The sequence below is a fragment of the Strigops habroptila genome, chromosome 1, assembly GCF_004027225.2.
Source record: "Strigops habroptila isolate Jane chromosome 1, bStrHab1.2.pri, whole genome shotgun sequence".
NCBI classification, from domain to species: Eukaryota; Metazoa; Chordata; class Aves; order Psittaciformes; family Psittacidae; genus Strigops; species Strigops habroptila.
The window spans coordinates 102,878,070-102,884,826 of NC_044277.2; positions in this window are offsets into that span (position 1 = coordinate 102,878,070).

Genomic DNA, 6,757 nt, shown 5'->3' on the forward strand with positions numbered 1-6,757 from the left:
ACAATCCACAAAAGCCAAGCCAAATGTAATATCTGTATTTGAAAAGGCAGTAACAAGCAATTCAAGGAACCAGAGGCTTGCTAATCTGAACTAAGTATGTCACAGGGCTGCAGAACACATTTTGAAGGGGAAATAATGAGAAACTTGAAGGAAAGTGTAAAAGTGAATAAAATAGGTTTGAAATCTCTTTACTAAGAAAGGAGAATATAGTTGATCTTATTTACTGGTATTCTGATGAACGAAATGTAATAGGGCTGAGCAGAAAGTCCTCTACTGGGCACCAAATGGGGACATTTGTTACCAGGTTATGGGAACAGCAGAGCACTGTGAAGACCTGGATAAATTACTGAAACAGAATGGTTGTGATTTGTAATGTGATGCAACCATGAAACAGAGAAATGTGAGTGAAGATCTACCAGCTGAGACACAATTCATGGAGGACAGGATGTGCTAATGCAACGGGAAGGCGTGGGTGAGGTTGCCTCTGCACCTGTATATCCATTGGTTACTGATGTTCAAGAAAGATTCGTACAAATGAAACAAGAATTAAAGGGCTTCTGTGATAGGGGATTAGAAGGGCTTTAGGAAGAGGCCTGGAATCTTAGCTTGTTTAATCCTGCAAAATGAAAGTCAAGAGGAAAGACGTGACTGTTCCTGAGAGGGAGTAAATGTCATTGAGGGTTAAACCAGAGTATTGAACAATGCTTATTTTGAATACAGCCTGCATCAACCATGACCCTTCCTCCCAAGAGTATAGGAGGGGTGCAGTTTTCCCTGTGGAAGCTTCCCATGACCCCATGGCTACGGGCCAGGGCTCTGGCACAGAGAAAAGCTGAAAAATGCACATAGAAAATTTGCCACCCATAATGTATTGGTCTCAAAACACGAGTTGCTCCAGAACAGAAAGATCCAATCATCCAAAATGTGTTTGCTTATCCCATCCAGTCAATTGAGATGGTCTCTAACTGAGACATTGTGTGTTAGGACAGCAACACCAGAAGGTAAAAAGAGATTTTCCAGCAACAAGTGCAAAGTAACTTTTGCAGGAGGTAAATCATATAGCAGAGCAGACCAGCATGTTCACGAGTCATGTGCAGGACAAATGTTAGTATAATTGCAAGCAAATAAATGCAGAAGCTTGTTGAACAAGTACTAGTCATGAGGTGGTCGAGTTTGAGATCCTCAGGACAGTGAGAAGAGCATGCAGCAAGCTCACTGCCCTGGACTTCAAGAGAGCAGACTTTGGCCTCTTCAGGAACCTGCTTAGTAAGGTTCCATGGGATATAGTCCTAGAGGGCAGGGGGGCCCAAGACTGCGGGTTGATATTCAAGGATCACCTGCTCCAAGCGCAGGAGTGCTGCGTCGTGACTAGAAGGAAGTGCAGCAGGAGGGCCAGGAGACCTCTGTGGATGGATAAGGAGCTGCTGAGGAAACTTAGAGGGGAAAAAAGCAGCTTATAGAAGGTGGAAGTGAGGACAGGCGGCCTGGGAAGAATACAGGAATGTTGTCTGGGAAGCTAGGGACCAGGTTAGGAAAGCTAAGGCCCAGTTAGAATTAAATCTGGCAAGGGATGTGAAAGATAACAGGAAAGGATTCTATAGGTATGTAGCAAATAAAAGACAGACTAGGGACAGCGTGGGCCCTTTCCGGAAGCAATCAGGAGAACTGGCTACCATGGATTTGGAGAAGGCTGAGGTTCTTAATGACTTCTTTGCCTCAGTCTTCACTAGCAAATGCTCTGACCACACCACCCAAGTCTTGGAAAGCAAATGCAGGGACTATGAAAATGAAGACCTTAGGCCCACTGTAGGAGAGGATCAGGTTCGAGACCATCTTAAGAACCTGAATGCACACAAGTCCGTGGGACCTGATGAAATCCATCCGCGGATCCTGAATGAGCTGGCGAATAAAGTTGCTAAACCACTGTCCATCATATTTGAAAAATCATGGCAGTCAGGTGAAGTTCCTGATGACTGGAAGAAGGGTAATATAACCCCCATTTTCAAGAAGGGGAAGGTGGAAGACCTGGGGAACTACAGAGCAACCAGTCTCACCCCTGTGCGTGGCAAAATCTTAGAGCAGATTCTCCTGGAAAGCATGCTAAGGCACATGAAAAACAACGAGGTGGCTGGTGACAGACAACATGGTTTCACTAAGGGGAAATCCTGCCTGACCAATTTGGTGGCCTTCTATGATGGGGCCACGGAACTGATGGACAGGGGCAGAGCAGTTGACGTCATCTACCTGGACTTGTGCAAAGCGTTCAACACTGACTCGCACCACATCCTTGTCTCTAAATTGGAGAGACATCAATTTGATAGATGGACCACGCAGTGGATAAAGAACCGGCTCGATGGCCGCATGCAAAGAGTTGCGGTGAACGGCTCAATGTCCAGTTGGAAAACTGTAACGAGTTGTGTCCCTCAGGGATCGGTGTTGGGACCGGTCCTGTTCAACATCTTTGTTGGCGACAGGGACAGTGGGACTGAGTGCGCCCTCGGCAAGTTTGCCGAGGACACCAAGCTGTGTGGTTTGGTTGATACGCTGGAGGGAAGGTATGCCATCCAGAGGGACCTTGACATGCTTGTAAGGTTGGCCGATGCCAACCTTATGAAGTTTAAGCAAGCCAAGTGCAAGGTCCTACACCTGGGTTGGGGCCATCCCAGGCACAGCTACAGGCTGGGCGGAGAAGAGGTTCAGAGCAGCCCTGCAGAGAAGGACTTGGGGGCGTTGGTTGATGAGAAGCTTAACATGAGCCAGCTTCGGTGTGTGCTTGCAGCCCAGAAAGCCAACCGTATCCTGGGCTACATCAAAAGGAGTGTGACCAGCAGGTCAAAAGAGGTGATCCTGCCCCTCTGCTCTGCTCTCAGGAGATCTCACTTGGAGTATTGTATACAGTTCTGGTGTCCTCAACATAAGAAGGACATGGAGCTGTTGGAGCAAGTCCAGAGGAGGGCCCTGAGGATGATAAGGGGGCTGGAGCACCTCCCGTATGAAGACAGGCTGAGAAAGTTGGGGCTGTTCAGCCTGGAGAAGAGACTACGTGGAGACCTCATAGCAGCTTCCAGTATCTGAAGGGGGCCTATAAGGATGCTGGGGAGGGACTCTTCCTCAGGCACTGTAGTGGTAGGACAAGGGGTAATGGGTTCAAACTTAAACAAGGGAAGTTTAGATTAGATATAAGGAAGAAGTTCTTCACAGTGAGGGTGGTGAGGCACCGGAATGGGTTGCCCAAGGAAGTTGTGAGTGCTCCATCCCTGGTGGTGTTCAAGGCCAGGTTGGACAGAGCCTTGGGCGACGTGGTTTAGTGCGAGGTGTCCCTGCACGTGGCAGGGGGATTGGAACTAGATGATCTTTAGGTCCTTTCCAACCCTAACTATTCTATGATTCTATGATTCTGAGAGAAGGTTTGTACAAACTGATACAAAATCAGATCCAGACCAACTGAGTGACCTCAGTGCAGGTCATTATGTTATAGATATGTATATACATCACAAAGAATGTCTGCCCCCTAGTACTTTGTTTCACAGTTAATTAGGCTTACACTTAAAATCACAAGCCTACCTTTTCATTTAAATTAGCGTGACTTCAGCTCGAAGCCACTGATATACCTTTAATGTTACATTAAAAAAATTATTTAGCACCTGTTATTTTTATTCAATGAAGGCACTTATTCAGCATCAACTTTCTATTTATTATTTTAATGTAAGTGGAATGACCTCTTAAAGCCTCTCACAGGCATTTTTCTCATCAACCAAATAATCTTTTGGCTGTTTTCCACATCTTCCTATAGCTGACCCAGCAGTGCCACAGCTGTAACCTGTCATTATAGCCCTGATAGTATGTAGCAAATTTTCTCTCTCCTGGGGGCTGAAAGAGGAGGAAGACTTGGATGAATTTAATAGGGCTGAACGGTTTTTGGATAAGGTATAAGCTTCTGTGGCTGGGAAGATCTCAAGGAGGTGATGCATCTACTCTGGTAAGCCATGGGGTTACATTGAGGTTTTATTCTGGTGTCAAGCTCCCTGGGGAAAGTAAATGACCCTGTGCCATGAGAGGGGACATGCTCAGTCTGAGCCAGTCCAGAAAATGCATGTCTGGCAGTATGGTGAGGAGAGGCAGTGAGGCTTGTATATTTTTATGTTCTAAAAGGAGAAAGGCTAGTCAGCATCTCTTTTCGTAAGATTAGTAACCTGGAAATGTTTGGCTTGCTTTGTATTTTTTCTTCTCAAATTGACATTAAATCTTGAAAGAAAACATCTTTCCTGGTGTAGGGAGCACTTGCTTGGACTTGAACAACTTCTACACCCTTCCCAGGCCTCCCCGAAATGGGAAAATCTTGAATAGATCTGTTCCCTTGTTTTGGCTTAGCACTTCTCAATGGGTAAACCCAGTGCTGGCTGTGAGTCTCTGGAGCATTGAGGTCTGGAGTTCATTTCTCAATAACATGCATAATGCAGTTCATGCCTCAGGCTCATGGTTTTGGCATATTTTTTTTCCTCAGTAAGGTTCAAGTTATATTTTTTAAGTATCTTACAGTGTGAATTGAAAGCTTTACCCTGGATTACATCACAGGGTTCAACACAGGAGCAAGGCTCTGCCACGGCAGGCTGACTGAGAAGCGACCTAATGAGGCAGTTGGATTAGGAAAGGATGCTAAGACATGTGTGATGCAATGACAGCATTTATATTGATACCCAACCGTAGGGCAACCTCATCAGTGTGTGCTTGTACAACCCCACTTGTACTGCCATAGTGTTGCCAAAGCACACCACAGTGACATGGGCCAGGTATCCTATATTGCACACCGTGTTTGTTATCATTGACTACAGGATCAAAATGTTTAATTGAAGTGGAGGATGACAAAAGTTTCCCTTTTGCACAAGTCTGTTTGCCGGTGTTGTGGTTTAAGCCTCTTTGGCAGAGCATGAGGCTGAGAAGTTGGTGATCGAAGTAAATATTACTTAGTAACAACTAAAAACATCGGTGTTATTAGCATTGTTCTCAGGCTAAAGTTGAAAACACAGCACTGCACCAGCTGCTAAGAAGGAGAAAAATAACTGTTACAGCTGAACCCAGGACAGCCAGTCACAGAGAAGGTTGAACACTATTATGCTCTTGAAAAACACGTGCCTCACTTCTGAGCTGAAGGTGCCTACACAGGTAAAACCAAATCCCATGAAAATTCCCTGTGCAGGTCAGAATGTAGCCATGCTACAAATTAGGAATATGACCGAAACTACAATGACCACCAAGAAGAGTTATTTTAAACCCTACTGCAAAAAGCATCAGCAAGCACTGCTGCCCCCAATGATGGTGAGCAGCAGAGAGCCTGGTGGGGTGAAGATGGCCCTATTTCATTCATACTGCTCTTCCCACTAGCTTTGATCATACTGCATCTTGCAGGTTTTATATACAGGCAAATCTTCTGCAGATGCATTTGCCGGGTTCTCTGGGCAGGAAGCAGGATGCTTGATGTAAATCATGTAGACCTAAACATACAGGGTGCTCCACTGGTGCTGGTGGAATGGGAGGGATGCTGCAAATGGATCCTCCTAGCAGCTCAGCACCCATTCTCATCTAATTGTGTAGCAGGTGCAAAATACAACTTTAATATGTCCTACCTCATTTATCTAAGGACAAAGATCTTAGTCTGAATACTTTCTTTCCATGACTATTTCCTCCACCTGCAGTTCTTCCCTGAAGTTTTTGGAGACTTATTATTGAGTGAGTGGTGGTATTTTTTTGTGGTTTTTTTTTTTTTTTGTTTTTTTTTTTTTTAGGGAAAATGCAGCTGGTGAATGTTCAAGTTCATTGGGCAACTAGTTCCCTCCTCCACTGAGGCTGCAGCACAGTAGCAAGAAAAATTGTAGTGATACCCACTATCACCCAGAAGTAAGTTAATTTCAGCTGTTAATTAATTTTTAATTTGTCTGGGAAACTTTTACCCACTTTTCATTTCTCAGTTATTTCTGAATCAGGCCCTCAGCTGGTATAAATTGATTGATGTTGAGCCCATTTATGCCAGATGAGGACCTCCTCTGCTGAAATAATCATTAACTAAACCAAAGTTATGGGTTTGGGGTCTTGGTGGCTTGGTTTTTTTTTTGTTGGTTGTTGTTTGTTTGTTTTTGTTAGTCATGAGTAAGCTAATGTGGAGTTTATACATTAAGAACAATCTAGAATTTTTTCCCATTTTGATTAAACTGTGTTCTGATCTAGTCTTACGTGTGCTACCAAGCCTTTTACAAATACTGTTGTATCCGCTATTACTTATGTTCTGCAAACTTCCTTAAAAACTGATTTTTTGTTTATTTGCCCAAGCCTTAGCAGCCCATTAGCTGACATCAGTCCCAACATCTCCAAACAACATCTCTTCAGGCAGATAAACTGATTATGGAGCAGTTTACTGGGCACCTGCTCCTGTGGTCTTTTCCTAGAGTGCACCTTCAGGCACTGCTCTTTGCTCAGGAGGACACTGTCTCCACCTTTCTCAAGCTGAGAAAAATCTGAAGGATGGTGGCTCTTACAAACAGCAAAATGACAGAAAAGTTGTTAGGAAGTAGGCGCTGTTCAGGCAGCTGGTATTTTATAAGTGGGGTCTTCTGGTTACACTTACAGAAAGAACTTACAAGTTCCAGCAGAACTGGTCTCCTTAGAAGTTTGTTGAAGTGTAGCAAAAACAAACACCACCACAAACACCAAAAAACAACAAATGAACACCACCCCCATTTGTGTACATGTATACATGCACACA